At 36.0% G+C, this 17,205-nt stretch overlaps 2 pseudogenes; one reads left to right on the top strand and one right to left on the bottom strand.

Moving 5' to 3' along the window:
• Positions 1–757: 757 nt before the first annotated feature.
• Positions 758–1,901, bottom strand: LOC102732512 (heterogeneous nuclear ribonucleoprotein A1 pseudogene; annotated as a pseudogene).
• A 10,991-nt stretch (positions 1,902–12,892) lies between these two features.
• Positions 12,893–17,205, top strand: part of LOC102732211 (nuclear transcription factor Y subunit beta-like) — an 11,246-nt pseudogene continuing 6,933 nt past the window's right edge.

The raw sequence follows: 17,205 nt of genomic DNA, 5'->3' as shown, positions 1-17,205 counted from the left end.
CAATGGAATAACATTCAGTGATCAAAAGATATGAGTTACAAAACAGTGAAAAGATACAGAGGAATTTTAAATGCATACTACCAAGTAAAGAAGCCAATCTGAAATGGATATATACTGTTTGATCCCAACTATATGACATTGTGGAAAAGGAAAAATATTGAAACAGTAAAAAGATCCGTAAAAAGATCCCTTGCCAGGGACAGGGAGTGAATGAAGAGAAGAAAAAGTAGAATACAGAGGAATTCTAGGAGAGTGAAACTATTCTGTACATTATTGTAATGGTGTATGTGCAACATTATACATTTATCAAAACCCGTAGAACTATACGATACAAAGAATAAGCCCTGATTTAAACTATGAACTTTAGTTAATAATAATGTATCAATATTTGCTCATTAATTATAACAAACATATCACACTAATCCAAGAATAGGAGAAATTGTGCTGGGGGAGAGTGAGTATATGGTAATTCTGTATTTATTTTTTTAAAGACACATTTATTCAGCATAATGATCAGACTATTACATTTAGCAATCAAAATGGGTGCAAAAAAAAAATCTACATTAAAACCCTTTGTTGAAATGCTTTACACTTTCCACGGAGTAGAAACTAAAATAAACTTGTTATACAATTAGTCACAAATACAGTCCTTGAGTTTTTTGCCCATACAGGGTGTAAAACGCCTTCTTTGTAGCAGGCGGGCCCTGCCACCACTCTGCTTGGCTGAGTTCAGAAATCTGTTATAGGGCGCCTGGGTGGCTCAGTTGGTTAAGCGACTGCCTTTGGCTCAGGTCATGATCCTGGAGTCCCTGGATCGAGTCCCGCATCAGGCTCCCTGCTCGGCAGGGAGTCTGCTTCTCCCTCTGACCCTCCCCCATCTCGTGCTCTCTCTCTCTGTCTCATTCTCTCTCTCAAATAAATAAATAAAATCTTAAAAAAAAAAAAAAAGAAATCTGTTATAACCTGTAGTTCACTGTCACTTCTCTGGCTCTCCTCTCCTGCTAAGCTTTGTTTCCTGGTAGTAATTAAGTCCTTCTGTCACTGCCAAACCTACTGCTGCTGCTGGAACCACTGTAACCACCTTGGTTTTGTAGTTTGGCAAAGTACTGGCCTCTACCACCATAGGGGCCAGAGCTTCTGCCTCCAAACTTCCCTCCTTTCATGATCCAAAATTTGAAGATTGATCGTTGTAATTACCAAAATTATTATAGCTTCCTCCACCTCCAAAGTTCCTCCCATCATCATCATTACCTAATCCATTAGAACCATCCCCATGGCCACCATACCCACCACTAAAGCCACTTTACCCAATGACATTTTCTTCATGACCGAAGTTGTCATTCCCACCAAAACCACCTCCACAACCACCACCAAAATTTTCAGAACCACTTCGGCCATTCACAGTATAGTATTATTGCATGACAATCTTGTCTCTGGAGTCATAATCATCAAATGTTATAAAAGCAAAACCTCTCTCTTGCCACTGCCTTGGTCCGTCATGATTTCAGTCACTTTAATTTTCCCATACTGGTCAAAATACTCTTGTAGATGATGTTCTTCAGTGTCTTTTTTATGCCACCAACAAAAGTCTTTTTCACAGTTAAGTGGGCACAGGTCTTTGAGAATCTTGAGACAGCCCTTTTTGGTTCCACAACTCTTCCATCCACCTTGTGTGGCCTTGTATTCGTGGCTGCTTGCCCTTCCTCCACTGTGGCGTAGGTGACAAACCCAAAGCATCTGGAGCACTTGGTGTTTGGATCTCTCATTACCACACAGGACATAAACGTTCCCCATTGCTTAAAATGGCTCCTCAGGCTCTCATGGGTTGTTTCAAACCTCAAATCTCTGACGAAGAGCTTCTGCAACTGTTCAAGCTCTTTGGGAGACTCTGACTTAGACATGCCAGCAGTGGGAAGGAAGACTTTAATGTTGCTTCCTCGGCGGCATCCACGGGCAGAAAGGGGAATTCTGTATTTTTTAATCAATTTTTCTGTAAACCTCAAGCTGCTCTAAAAAATAAGCCACTAATGATCAAACAAAAATAATAATTGTTTATTATTATTTTTAAAGATTTTATTTGTCAGAGAGAGACAGAGAGAGCACAAGCAGGGGGAGTGGGAGAGGGAGAAGCTGGCTCCTTGCTGAGCAAGGAGCTCGATTAGGGACTTGATCCCAGAACCCTGGGATCATGACCTGAGCCGAAGGCAGACGGTTAACCAACTGAGCCACCCAGGCAGCCCAATTTATGTTTATTATTATAATTAACAATTATTAGATAAAATATACAAAAAAACATACACCTGCAACTTCTTTAAAATCCCACATATTTATAAACTCTGCATCTTCTTCTTCTTACCAGACAAATCTATTTTGTCTCTTAGTCCACATTTTCTACTAACTTTTCAACTGCCTTTGTCTGACTTCTAATCCCATTTGTTATTTATGGAAACAACTGTCTCTAAAGTAATCAATCACTGCATTTCTCTAAATCCAATGGGTAGTTTAATTCTCATTTTACTTGACCTAGTGACAGAATTTGGCAATATTGTAGCATTTTTCTTTCTTTAAATACTTTGTGTGTGTGTTTGTGTGTGAGAGAGAGAGAGATTGAGAGAGGGAAGTCATACTGCCTTGCTTTCCTGTGAACACCTTTGACCACTCCTCAGTAAATTTCTTTTCAAGCACATCATCTTCCTCCTCTTTGCAAGTTACTGTATTTCTTCATAGTTCAGTTGAAACCCTTCTTTGTGTTTATTCTAAAATTCCTCCTTGAAAATAAAATGCTTCACTTGTTATTTATGGGCTCTATGTATTCCAGTTTTCTCATCTGAGTTTCTGATCAATGACATGATTGACAAATCTACTTGTGTGTTTCAAAGTTACTTTCTTTTTAATTAATTAATTAATTAATTTTTATTATTATGTTAATCACCATACATTACATTATTAGTTTTTGATGTAGTGTTCCATGATTCATTGTTTGCGTATAACACCCAGTGCTCCATGCAGTATATCCCTCTTTAATACCCATTACCAGGCTAACCCATCCCCCCATCCCTCTCCCCTCTAGAACCCTCAGTTTGTTTCTCAGAGTCCATAGTCTCTCATGATTCATCTCCCCCTCCGATAAATCAGCAAATACACGCTAAATTTATGTTCTCCTTCAAAAGTCAGTCCTCTCTTAGAAAACATCATCTTTTTTAATCACTTGAAAAAATGAAACAACAGTTCATTCTGGTAACATCTTTCCATCTTGATCCATATCAAAGGGCTTTAGTTTCAAGTAATAGAAAACTCTAGCTGGTTTAAACCAAGGAGTCGATATATTGACAGCTTTAACTTAATAGTTTGGCTGTTGGATGGAATAGAGACATAGATCTTTTACAGCACTAGCTATGTTTCTTGGTGATTCTCTTTTCTCTACCCTTATCTGTGTCTAAGCTTCAATCTAAGGTTGCAAAAACACTAACAGCAATACACAGCAGTATATGTTTCATTATTCAGAGCCAGGGCGGAAGGAAAATAACTCTTTTGACAACTCTAACATAAAAGTTTCATTTTCTTCTGGTATGACGATTATTGGATCACTTGAATAACTTTAAGCCATAAACATGAGGCATGGGATAGTATTGGTTTTCTTAAACTAATCAAGGTCTATCCTTATAGGTATGACTGGGTTAATCATATTCAAGCAAATGGGGTAGGGTTTGAAGGATTATTTATTTTTTTTTTTTAAAGATTTTATTTATTTATTTGAGAGAGAGAATGAGACAGAGAGAGCATGAGAGGGGGGAGGGTCAGAGGGAGAAGCAGACTCCCTGCTGAGCAGGGAGCCCGGTGCGGGACTTGATCCCAGGACTCCAGGATCATGACCTGAGCCGAAGGCAGTCGCTTAACCAACTGAGCCACCCAGGCACCCATAGAAGGATTATTTAAAAAAGTCAGTAGCCAACTTCAGAATCTATCAGTTGTCCACTTAATATTCATATATGTCCTCTTTCTCAATACAGAAAGCTTCAAAAATAGACATGTTTAAATTCATCATACTCAAACTGTTTTCAAAGGGAGACAAATCACTGTTTATTCCAGTTGCTATGTTAATCTCTGGTTCTAGAAGCTCTGCTATATCAGCTCTCATTTCAATTATATATTATCAGTGCTCCTCATATTCCAGTAATTGATAAGATATCTACTTCTAACACACATGATCTATACTGAAAAAGAAAGAACAGAATATGTACAAGGAACCACCTCAGTTAATGTGCTGTTATTTGAATTAGTCACTATAGTGGGATGTTAAGATGTTTAATGTGGGTGAATTGGCAGTAGTGGGGACTGAAAGATTAGTTAAATAATGAAGAATAGAAAGATAAAGACCAAACTGTAAAAGTTCTAAATGATAAAACTAAGAATTAAGAATCTGATAGCCAAAAATATTGTTAAGTAGGGTCACAATTATGTCACTTTTGATAATTACAAGTACCCTGTGCTAGCATAAAGAAGATGGAGTCATGAAGCTATTTAGTCAAGTGAAACTTAATATTAAACAGTGAGATTTGTTCAAGAAAATATGAAAAAATCAATAACCATATGGATGTAGGATAATGAGAAAGGTGACAGAATCAAGCATATATTGCATGTTTTGAATGTTAGTGGGCTTATTTATTTATTTATTTAGCATGGAAATCTTTGTATTTGCAGTCAATAATTTATTATTTTAAATCCAAGTTATGCTGTCCTTGTAAAATGAGATGGGAAGAGTATTTTTTTTTCCTATTATCTAGATGAACTTGTGTAAAACAGATGTTTTCCCCTTAAATGTTTGAAGGAATCTACAAATGAAACTCATCCAAAACTGGAGTTTTCTTTGTGAAAAGTTATAAAATTAAGAATTCAAGTTTATTAATAGGTAGAGGATTATTCAGATTTTCTATTTTTCTTGTATCAATTACGCTGAATTTTTTAAGAAAGATTTTTATTTATTTATTTATTTATGTTAGAGATAAGAGAGGGAGAGCACAAGGGGGAGTAGCAGAGGGAAAGGGACAAGCCGACTCTGCACTGAGTGCAGAGCCCGACGCAGGGCTCAGTCCCACGACCCTGAGATCATGACCTGAGCCGAAATCAAGAGTAAGAAGCTTAACCAACTGAGCCACTCAGGCACCTCTAATTATATTGAGTTTTTAGGAAAATTGTTTTTATATACAAATTTAAAATTTTCTTAATTTTTAAAAGCTTTTTATATCTGTAAAATATATATAGTAACATTTTTTATTCCTGGCAGAGAAAATATATTTTATTTTCACTATTATTAATACAATAAATTTTATTTTTATTTATACTTTTTTGTTTTTAAAGATTGTTTTCTGATCTCATATTTATCATAATTTCCATCTATTTCTCCTAGAATTATTTTGCTCTGCTTTTTCTAGCTTTGTATACCACTATATTAGTTTCCTGTGGCTGTTATAACAAATTTGGTGGCTTAAAACAACAAAAATTTATTATCTCATAGTTCTGGATGCCAGAAAACCAAAATTAAGGTGTTGAAAAGGCTGTGCTACTGGGAAAGTCTCTTAGGGAGATTCTATTGTTTGCCTTTTCCAGCTTCTGGTGGCTCCAGGCATTCCTTAGCTGAGGATGCATCCCTCCAATCTCTTCCTCTGTAGTCACACTGCCTCTTCCTCTTCTGTCTGTCATCTCCCCTGTGGATCTCTTACAGGGGAAGTTGATATAGGACAAAGGGCCCAAGGTAATATACAAGATGTTCTCTTTATCTCAAGATCCTTAACTTAATCACATCTATAAAGACCCTTATTTTAAATAAGGTAACAGTCTCAGGTTCTGCAAATTAGGATGTTGACATACCCATTTGAGGGCTACCATTCAACTCACTGCTCTTTGGTAGTTAAAGGCTTAAATCATTGAGTTTCTGTCATGCACTTAAGACTATAAATTTCCCATTAAAGACAGATTTTGCAGGTTCCCACAAGTTGTGATCATTTTACTTGCATTATTTGATTCAAAGTATTATTAGATTCAATATGTTTTGTGATTTCTTTATTGAAACATGGCATGTAACCTATTTAGAACCGTTTTGCTTAATACTTTTGTATCATGTTTTTGGTATTGATATTTAGATTCCTTTCACTGTGGTTAATAAATTTTTGCAGTATGGTTTTGATCTTTGAAATAAATATATATTGGCCCAGAATTTGGTCAATTAAAAGTTTCCATATTTTCTTGAAAATAATTCAATTGTTGGGGGGATATGGTTTTATGTGTGTGACTTTTGCCAAGTTTCTTAATCTTGATATTCAAATATTATATTTCTTGAGTTTCTGTCTGACTTTTTATGCTATGGAGTAAGTTGCATTGATATCTCGAATTATGACTCAGTATCTTTCAATTTCAACTTTAGTCGGTTGTCACTTTATGTATATATTTTGAAGTTATAATCTGCATTAAAATTTAGGATTTTTATAGCTTTTCAAATTGAACTTTTAATAATAGCTAAATGTTCCCTTTTATATCGTATAATATTTCTTGCTGCGAGTCTACTTTGACTCATAATAATACAGTGTCATCAACTTAAATGTTCACATAGGCTTCAAGGGCAAATGACGTGCAGAATATCAGGCTAATTTCTTGGTTGTTTTCTTCAACCCTTTCAAAATTAGGTCTCTTTGGCAATCCAGAAGTTCAGTTTTTATCACCTCATTCTTTTTTTTTTTTTTTTTTAATTTACAACTTCTTCCTAGAAATATCGCCAAAGGCAAGGGAAGCAAGGGCAAAAATGAACTATTGGGACTTCATCAAGATAAAAAGCTTTTGCAAAGCAAAGGAAACAGTCAACAAAACCAAAAGACAGCCGACAGAATGGGAGAAGATATTTGCAAATGACATATCAGATAAAGGGCTGGTATCCAAACTCTATAAAGAACTCATCAAACTCAACACCCAAAGCACAAAGAATCCAATTTATCACCTCATTCTGATGAAAGGGCCAAAAATCCCAGGATGCTCTTTCCTCCTCAGTTTCCATTCCCTGCACTGTTAATCCACACATGCCCCGAATGAAATACCAGTGGGAAGTGCGTAACCCATGTCATAATGCCATCCTTTTTTCTGAGGCATTGGTCACTCAAGTTTAGTCTGTCTTATTGTACTCTGAAGCCTTCAAATAATTTATTTGCACATTTTATCCAATGTTTACAATTGATCTCTGTAGGAGGCTTTAACTCTGATATAGCTAGAAGCCATGATGTTTTGTGTAGGGGGGGTAAGTGGGCCATACCAGAACAGGCATCAGTTGCTTGATTCCCATTCATTTCAGATCATGCCCTAAGGCAATCTACCCTTTAGCCTGGACCCAGCTTGTTGCAATCAAAGTTCTAAGACTTCTTCCAAATTCTTGATTCAACTCACAGCTATTCCTCTGCGTTAGTTGTGGTAAGAGGAGACACACACATAAATCTGTGGCTTATAGAAGAATAGAAGTTCATTTCTCTCTAAAGGACAGACAGGAATGGTTCAAATGAAAATGTTCTAGGGCTAGTTTAGCAGCTCTTTCATTGTAAACATGCTGTTATTTCAATCTCTGTGTTCACAGTGGCTGATGTGGTTTTCACCTTCCACCAGCACTGGGGAAGACATATAGAAGTAGGGTGACAGATGCTCATTCCTATTTAGAAATGACCAGCAAGTGGGATACTGGTGCAAGAATTTGGACATAGAGCCACAACATGCTGCATCAGTCCAGATAAAACCTCAGAGTTCTACTACTAAAGAAGGAAGTGGATATAACTATATAGCTAGCCGTTCCTGCCATCTTTCTTTGCTTTCCCAGGCATGAACAAGATGTTTCTATGGCATGGATATTTATTTTATTTATTTATTTATTTTTTATATTATTTTAAAATTTATTTTAATTTTTAATATTTATCCATTTATTTATTGTCTTATTGTTTTAGTTTCAGAAGTAGAGTTTAGTCATTCATCAGTTGCATATAACACCTAGTGCTCATTACATCAAGTCCCCTCCTTAATGCCCATCACCCAATTACCCCATCCTTCCACCAACCTCCCCTCCAACAACCGTCAGTTTGCTTCCTATAGTTAAGAGTCTCTGATGGTTTGTGTCCATGGATGTTTAATGCCAAACACAAAACTCAAAGCTCTGGTGTTTTGTAAGGGGTCAAATCTTTCCACCTCCACTCTTGCAAGGTAATTTTCTACCAAATGAATATTAGTGCTAGGTGACACTATTCTCCTGAGGATGCACTCATGGAAAATTATACTGTTTAAAGTACATTCTTCACAGCCAGTGTATAACTTATTATGTCATACTCACAAAGACACAGAATTTATTTTTCTATGCAGGCTTTCAGTTCAGTTTCTTCTAAGTTCTGGAGTATAATTTATTCTCTCTTTGGCTGATATTTATCATATCAAATTCCAGTTTTGTGAAGTAGAGTTTAAGTTCAATTCTGGAAGTTACAGTAGGTATCATACTTTTTATTCATTGTATATAATACTTTGGCTTCCCAGGATAGAAGTGTCAATATCAGAACTGTTAGTATCTGGATACTCTAAGTCCATATGGCAATGTCATCCCTTTTATATAATTTAGTTATTTATCTTGGCAATCAGCCTAATTGCAGTCTCTAGTAGAGTTAATATCTGTTTCAAGGCATGATGGAAATAGAAGTACAGAATATAATTCCTCTTTAATCATTTTTAAAATTTATTTTATGTTGTTTTAAATGAAACATTATTGGAGCTAGTCATGATGACCAAATTGGAAGTGTCTCATATGACTGAATAAATCTTTAACACATTCAGAAGAGCTTCTCATTCTGCAAATCAATTATCACCATTGTGTTTTTCCCAAGGATTATTTCTGATGGACTAACTGTCTCTGAAAATGTAGAGATACAGTTGCCTAAACATTTCAAGTTCGAGTATTTATCTTTCTTAAGAAGATACATTTGATAAATGGAAATGAGGTTTTGACCTAGTCAAGTGCACTCACACTAGGACAGCTATTGCAGGTTATTTGTTTAAACTGTGCTTTTATGTCCAGCTTATATGCATTGTCCAAGAAAAAATTACTTTGTAGGAAGGAGATATTTTGTCAATAGCTCTTGAATGGGAAGATGAATGAAATCAATTAATAACTATAAAGAGGAAACTGAAGAATAATGAATTCCCATTTTTATGGGTCATGTATGAGTTGACAATTGAAAATTCACATGCAGCTATTCAAAAAGCATGAGATAATTGAGGTCTAGAATTCCAGAAATGGGTCACAATCTTCTACACTGAATAATCTATACAAATATGTGTATAAAGAATACCTTTTTAATAAATGTTGAAAGTAAATCCCAGATCACTAATATTCCATTAAGAAGGTTAGATTTAATTGTGTATGTTATAGATCTTATCTTTCCATTTCCCCCAGCTGATAAGGAAAATGTAATTATTTTTGAAACATGATAATATGCCAAAAATGTGTGACCTTTTCCCAGTTTAAGCAATAAAGTTCACTCCAGGGTGTTCTATTGGAACATAATATTAATATACCTAAACTACACTGATTTTTGATTAAATATGCTAACACCAATTACCAATGGCATATACTGTGAAGCGTTTTTTAAAGGACCACCAAGTATCAAATGCAGAATTGCTTAATATTTAAGAAAATTTATTTTTCTACTATGTGTTTACCTATTTACATGATACTTGTCAAGACATATTCTTATTTAAAATACTCACTTTAGTATATAATATAAAATTTCCCATGCAAAATACAATCTTATTTTCATATATTTAGAAAATCAGGTGTTCCTTTTCCAGTGGATAATTACTGATATATTAATATTACATAAATAGGAGAAAACAAATTCTATACTAAAAATATTAAAAGACTTTAAAAATTGTGAATTTATACTTTCAACTTTATTTTTTCATGTGTTCTAGAGATGCTCAGAAACCAGAAGTCACTTAAATGGGCCAATTCCAAAATTGTTTAAACATCAGCCATCATCACAATTTAATGTTTAATGAATTCTTTTTTTTTAAATTTTATTTTTTTATTTGACACAGAGAGAGAGAGAGCAAGAGAGGGAACACAAGCAGGGGGACTGGGAGAGGGAGAAGCAGGCTTCCCGCTGAGCACGGAGCCCTATGTGGAGCTCAATCCCAGGACCCTGGAATCATGACCTGAGCCAAAGGCAGACGCTTAATGACTGAGCCACCCGGGCACCCCAATGTTTAATGAATTCTTGCCAGATTCATGAGTTAACATTTTTCACTAGATAGAACTTTTCCCTTACTTTATTAGTTGTAGATTACATATGATTCTTATTTATTTATTTATTTGAGAGAGAAAGAGAGAAAGCACAGGCAGGGGGATGGGTAGAGGGAGAGGGAGAAGCTCACTCCCCGCTGAGCAGGGGACCTGACATGGGGCTTGATCCTCGGAGACCAGGATCATGACCTGAGCTGAAGTCATCCACTAACTGACTGAGCCACACAGGCACCCCTATGTTTCTTAATGAAATATTTTTATTTCATTGACAAACCAAAGCAGCACTGCATGTGCCCCAAGTTATAAAATGTCAAACACATTTTAGTAAAAGTGTAAGAACTATTTGTTGAGGATTTACATAAATTAGCTCATGTAATTCTCTCAACAGCCCCATAAGGCCCAGTAATTGGTTAAAATAATGTGAGTTTCTATAACAGAAAAGGCCCCAAATATCAGTGGCTTACTTAACACAATAGAATTTAATCTTACTCATGTGAAGACTAAATGAGGGCTTCCTGATTAGGACTCAACTCCATCCAGTCCATTCAGGAAATCAGGTTGATGGAAGTTCTTCCCACTTCAACCCAATACTGTTGTGGGCATCAATAGCCAGTCAGCAGATGGAGAGGTGAAAGAATTGCATTTGGGAAGTTGTGAGAAGCCAGACTCTTTCTTATTCCATGGGTCCTAACTCTGTCACAGGGTAATGCTTCAGAAAACAGTGAGCCTTATGAGTATAGGGAAAATGGTCTGTTTTCTGTGCTACCAGTCCCTAGCCCTGTTTACCCTTCTATTCATCAAATACCAATTTTATCATTTTTTTCCTGCGTGTGGAATATGTTCATTCTTTCTCTGATGAAGATTCAAGGTGTTTCCAGCAAATAGCCACATGCAATTAGATGGAGCTATGATGCTAGAATATATGAACCAAGAAGATGTAATTTGCTCTCAGCTTATACAATAAACAAGGTAAAGTAGGAGCAAGATCATTGCAATTAACTTCCCCATTTTGGAAATGAAATTTGGAGATACTCAGGGTAATGGTAAAGTTCTGCCAATTGGAGTTGAAAAGATCCTTGATTACAACCTAATTTTGCTCTCTGGAAAAAATTCTCTCATCTATGTCTTTTGGAGCCCCTTGCTCAGCTTTCTGGGACATCTTTGTCCTTTCCTCAGGTCACATAAAGTGAATATTGAGGCAGAAGGCTACCTCTGGTATGGAAAGCTTCCATAGACAGCCTCCTATGCATGCAAGTTTGTGAACTTGATTTCTGTTAAAAATGTGTGTGGTCAAAATATATTTTAGTTCCAGTTGCTAGCTTCACTGGCATTATAATTCCCTTGAAAGAATAGTATGCTTTTAATTTATTTGATTCTAGACAGTACCATGTACTGGTAACCATACTGGAATTCTGTACTAGTCAAAATTTCAAAATATAATTCATTTCCTTGCCTTCACATTCTATTCTCTTCTTTTCCAAACAAATGAAGCTACATTGAGGCAATCAAACTTGTATGGAAAAGAAATACTCTTAGTCATATTATTGTCACCAGGATGATTCTTAATTGGCTGCTTGTACACAATTTTTTCAATTTATTTTTCCTTTTGAGGTGCAAAAAGAGCCAATTTATCTAGCTATTGAGGCTGTATGTTAACAAGCAGTTTCCATTCCAATAGGTAAAGTTATTGTGTCATTTACAGGTGAGAGTAATGAAGTACAAGCTAAGGGTTATGTGACTTATCTTGTGTTAAATAGCTAGCGGTTTTGAAGCTAAGATTTAAATACAGCCATTTTCCTAAAGATAGCATACTCTTCTTATACTGTCCCTCACGTCCTTTATCCTCTGCCCATAGCACTTCTGCCCATAACACTGTCAGGGCTCAAATACCCATCTATATGGCACAGAAGTGGAATAGACGTTATCACATACCCCCATCGTCCTCATCAATCCTTATTATTGATTTCTTCAGATGCAATCTCTCCTCTATATTTCAATGAATCACTGAAGTTCTTATGCTTATATTCTCACTGAAATGGATATCTGGAAGTGTCTGATGTTAACATTTCATCTATACCCACTTACAAGTCCAAATTTTTCTTAGACTGCCAGAACAGCTCCTGCTACATATGCAAATCTCCAAACATGTGACAAATTTGCATTTTTTGCAGTGGCATTGAATTTATATTTTAAGATCCATGCACATATGTTAAGTCTAGGGATATATATATGCGTGTTTATGTGACCACATCATGATTTTTCGTAGCAATTTGAATTAGAGTGGAAAAATATTTTGAGTGGCATAATATGATGTATTTATTGTGTGTTTTCTCTTAAAAATATTGCTTTTATTTAAACATTATCATATTTTTGTACTCATGCCTGTCAATTAGCAGATGCTCAGAAATATTTAAAACGAACATGTGAAGACCCAGCACTGAAGATCCTAAAGCAGTAGGTCTGGGAGAGATCCTTCCTCTCTCTCTCTGTCTCTCTCTCTCTCTTTTAATTCTGCAGTGCATTTTGATGCTTTGAGCGGAACATCACTGCTTTCTTTAACAGTCTGTGGCAAGTGGAATAATGGTCCCTCATAATGACGATGTCTTAGTTCTTGGAACCTGTGAATATGTTACCTTGACATGCCAAAGGTATGCAGTAGATGTGATTAAGACTGAGATTAAAACTGAGATGGAAAAATTATCTTAAATTATCCTGGTGGTCACAAACTAATCACATGAATTCTTAAAGGCAAAGAATCAAACCCCGGTGTGGTCAGAGGGAGCTGTAGTCATAGTGGTGGTCATAGAGAGCTATGGAAGGAAATCAGCAAGATTTATTAATTTATTAATCACTGGCTTGGAGAATGATAGAAGGAGCCAAGAGCCAAGGAATGTTGTGACCTCGAGAAGCTGGAAAAATGGCTTCTCCCTTAAAGCCTCCAAAAAAGAATGCAGCCCTACATCCTCATTGATTTTAGGCCAGTGAGACCTGTGTTAGACTGCTAACCTGCAGAACTGTAAGATATTAAATCTGTGTTGTTTTAAACCACTAACTTTGTGGTAATTAGTAACAGCAGTAATAGAAAACTAATATGTTGTCTTTATAATTCATATATAACTTCATTTTAACACCTGATTTTATTGTATTTATTTTTAGTTGAATCTCTTCATATTAAAAAAATAACTAATGTCAGCATCCATCTTATTTTACAAAGCATGAAATTTCAGTGTTTTACATAATCGTGAGCGGTATGCTGGTTTTCTTATCACTCCAAAATTGACAACTAGGATACACAGCTGAGGATAGAGGATATGTTTCCCATTTTAATACTCAAGAAAGTCATAAATAATATTTGTGGTGTCTGAAGAAGGAACACTACAGCCTCTTCCTACTACTTGGTTTGTTGTGAACTGCAGAAACTAACCTAATTAGAAACTAATTCTAATTTTGGGACAGCACTTTGAAAGGAAGTACCTTAGTAATTGACATGGCTCCCTTTAAGCCAGAGGACTTTTCTGTTTCTTCCTGGATATTTCTGATGGCAGGAGAATTGTTACTTGGCTGCAACAGTTGGGTAGTGTGTCTGGGGAGAAATGTGTAGAAACTGTATCTTTCATCGGATATACCCTTATATCCTTAGCTTGGGCGTGGTCTAAAGAAAGTATGCAATAAATATGTCATGGATCCATGCTTTAATGTAATGTGAAAAGCAAAATAAAAACTTGAAACAATATATATTCATCAAATGCAGATAGCATATGCTTTATATCCCTAAATATAGATTACAGAGTTTTTACTAAAATAATGCACTTTTCTATGTAAAACTTTTTTTTTTTTAAGTCTGTATCTCATGCACGAGTATGCAGAAAAAAAGCTAATTGCCCAGAAAGACGAGAAGGTCATATTCAGATCTAATAATTACATAGACATGACTGAATTAACTGATAATGAGAATGAAGATAAATATGGACTTTTATTACTGTGTGGTAAATGGTTTAAAATTGATTTTGTTTTACCACAGTCACACTTTCAAAAATGTCATATTTATAGTCAAATGACCTTTTCTAAGAAACAAAAATATCTATGGTTATATAAATATTTTGCTAAATGATTTTATGCTTGGGTAACTTTTTTCTATTTAAAATTCATTACTTTGTACACTTAAATGGCAAGAAATATACTATCTAAATACTAACAGTCATTTAAAATTGGTTATTTTCTAAAGGCAAGATAGATACAAGGTAATTAAAATGAAATAGAACACACAGAGTAGTTCAAAATTGAATTACTTATGTATGGCTTAGAATAATGACAAAAGTTACTAGCTAACAGCTTTTCAAATAACGCACTATGATTTGATATAAAAATAAGGTCTGTACATAAGTATATGATGATGATTCATTAAAAATAGTATTGGGGCACATGGGTGGCACAGTTGGTTAAGCATCTGACTCTTGATTTTGGCTCAGGTCATGATCTCAGGGTCGTGATATTGAGTCCCATGTCAGACTCTGCACTCTGTGCAGAGTCTGCTTAAGATTCTCTCTCCTTCTTCTCCTCCCCCCTTCTCTCTTCTCTGTCTCTCTAAAAAAAATAAATAAACAAACAAACAAATAAATAAATATTAAAACATAGTGTCAAAGCCTCAGTTACTTAAGAAAATAAGCCTATATTGGGAAAACTTCTAGGGAGGTCAACTAGATGGCTCTGCTAAACTTGGGTGGATTTGAGCAAATCTGGGAATTGACTGTCTGACAAATAATCTAGGATGGTGATGGCTCAGACAATTGGGGTGATTCTCTTCCATGTATCTCTCTTCCTCCTTCCTGGAATGACTGGGATATCTTGAGAATGCTCATCTCACAGCAATGGCAGAAAGTAATTGCACACACAGAAATGTGTAAGTTCTTCTTTAAAGCTTGTGCTTACATCACATCTGGCCAATAGTCCATCCCCAGAACAAGTCATAAGACCAAATCAGAGTCAAAGTGGAAGGGCACTGAAAATTTATAAGGCAAATGGTATGCTCACAGACAGGGGTGAAAAACCAAAGACATTAATATACCATATAGTCAGATCTCAACTGAATTATTCATGCCTCTCCCACATTGCAAAATAGTCTTTGTCCTATTGCAGAAACCCCAGTTATTTCATCTATCACTCATCAGTTTTAGTCTATGTCTCATCTACATCAGCTCCAGGCATAGATGGCATAGATCTCCTGTTTTGGAGATCTACAAACTCAAAAGAACAAGATATCATCCTCAACACCCCAAAACAGTAGTAAACAACTGTAATAAGCATTGCTGTTTGAAACATAGAAGAATGGTATGTACGTAGAAATACTGCTCCATAGCAATTTTTTTAATTTTTCAGTGATTCATTAGTTACGTATAATGCCCAGTACTCATCACATCATGTGCCCTCCTTAATACCCATCACCCAGTTACCCCATCCCCCCACACCTCTCCCTTCTGCAACCCTCAGTTTGTTTCCCAGAGAACAGTCTCTCATGGTTTATCTCCCTCTCTGATTTCTTCCCATTCAGTTTTCCCTCCCTTCCCCTATGGTCCTCTGCACTATTCTTTATTATTCCACATATGAGTGAAACCATATGATAATTGTCTTTTTCTGCTTGACTTCTTTCACTTAGCATAATCCCCTCCAGTTCCATCCATGTCAATGCAAATGGTAGGTATTCACCTTTCTGAGTAATATTCCATTGTATATATGAACCATATCTTCTTTATCCATTCATCTGTTGAAGGGCAAATCAGCTCCTTCCACAGTCTGGCTATTGTGGATATAGCTGCTATGAATTGGGGTGCATGTGCCCCTTCTTTTCACTACATCTGTATCTTTGGGGTAAATACCCTAATTGCTGGGTCATAGGGTAGCTCTATTTTTAACATCTTGAGGAATTGCCATACTGTTTTCCAATTCTTCAATGGCAACTGTTACCATTGAAATTACTAGGTAATTACTAGGTAATTGTTGCCAGATATCCTACAGCAGGAGTAGGATGTATCCCCTGATTAAAACTTGCCTCTGCTCCCTGGGAGTAGTTCCCCACTTCATACAGTATGACTTTGGGCTCTGTTCTATAGGATATCCATCTGTTTTCCATACCCTTATTGACTCTCCTTGGCCAGTTGTGAAAATTATATTGGGAAATATGCCTTTGAATAAACTTTCAATATATTTTTAAATTTTTTTTCTATTTATTTATTTATTTATTTGGATGTAGTGTTCCATGACTCACTGTTGCGTATAACACCCAGTGCTCCATTCAATACGTACCCTCTTTAATACCCATCACCAGGCTAACCCATCCCCCCACCCCCCTCCGCTCTAGAACCCTCAGTTTGTTTCTCAGAGTCCATAGTCCCTCATGGTTCGTCTCCCACTCTGATTTCCCCTCCTTCACTTTCCCCTTCCTACTATCTTCTTTTTTCTTTAACATATAATGTATTATTTGTTTCAGAGGTTCAGGTCTGTGATTCATCAGTCTTACACAATTCATAGGGCTCACCATAGCACATACCCTCCCCAATATCTATCACCCCATCCCTCCCACACCTATCACTCCAGCAACCCTCAGTTTGTTTCCTAAGATTAAGACTTCCTCATATCAGTGAGATCATATGATACGTGTCTTTCTCTGATTGACTTATTTTGCTTAGCATAATACCCTCTAGTTCACAAGAACCATATGATCCTCTCAATAGATGCAGAAACAGCATTTGACAAAGTACAGCATCCTTTCTTGATCAAAATTCTTCAGAGTGTAGGGATAGAGGGTACATACCTCAATATCATAAAAGCCATCTATGAAAAATCCACAGCGAATATCATTCTCAATGGGGGAAAACTGAGAGCTTTCCCCCTAAGGT

This window comes from Leptonychotes weddellii, chromosome 7 (assembly GCF_054177405.1).
Source record: "Leptonychotes weddellii isolate Sample4059 chromosome 7, ASM5417740v2, whole genome shotgun sequence".
Taxonomy (NCBI): Eukaryota; Metazoa; Chordata; class Mammalia; order Carnivora; family Phocidae; genus Leptonychotes; species Leptonychotes weddellii.
The sequence above is the reverse complement of the archived record's forward strand: the minus strand, read 5'-3'. Positions and strand labels throughout refer to the sequence as shown.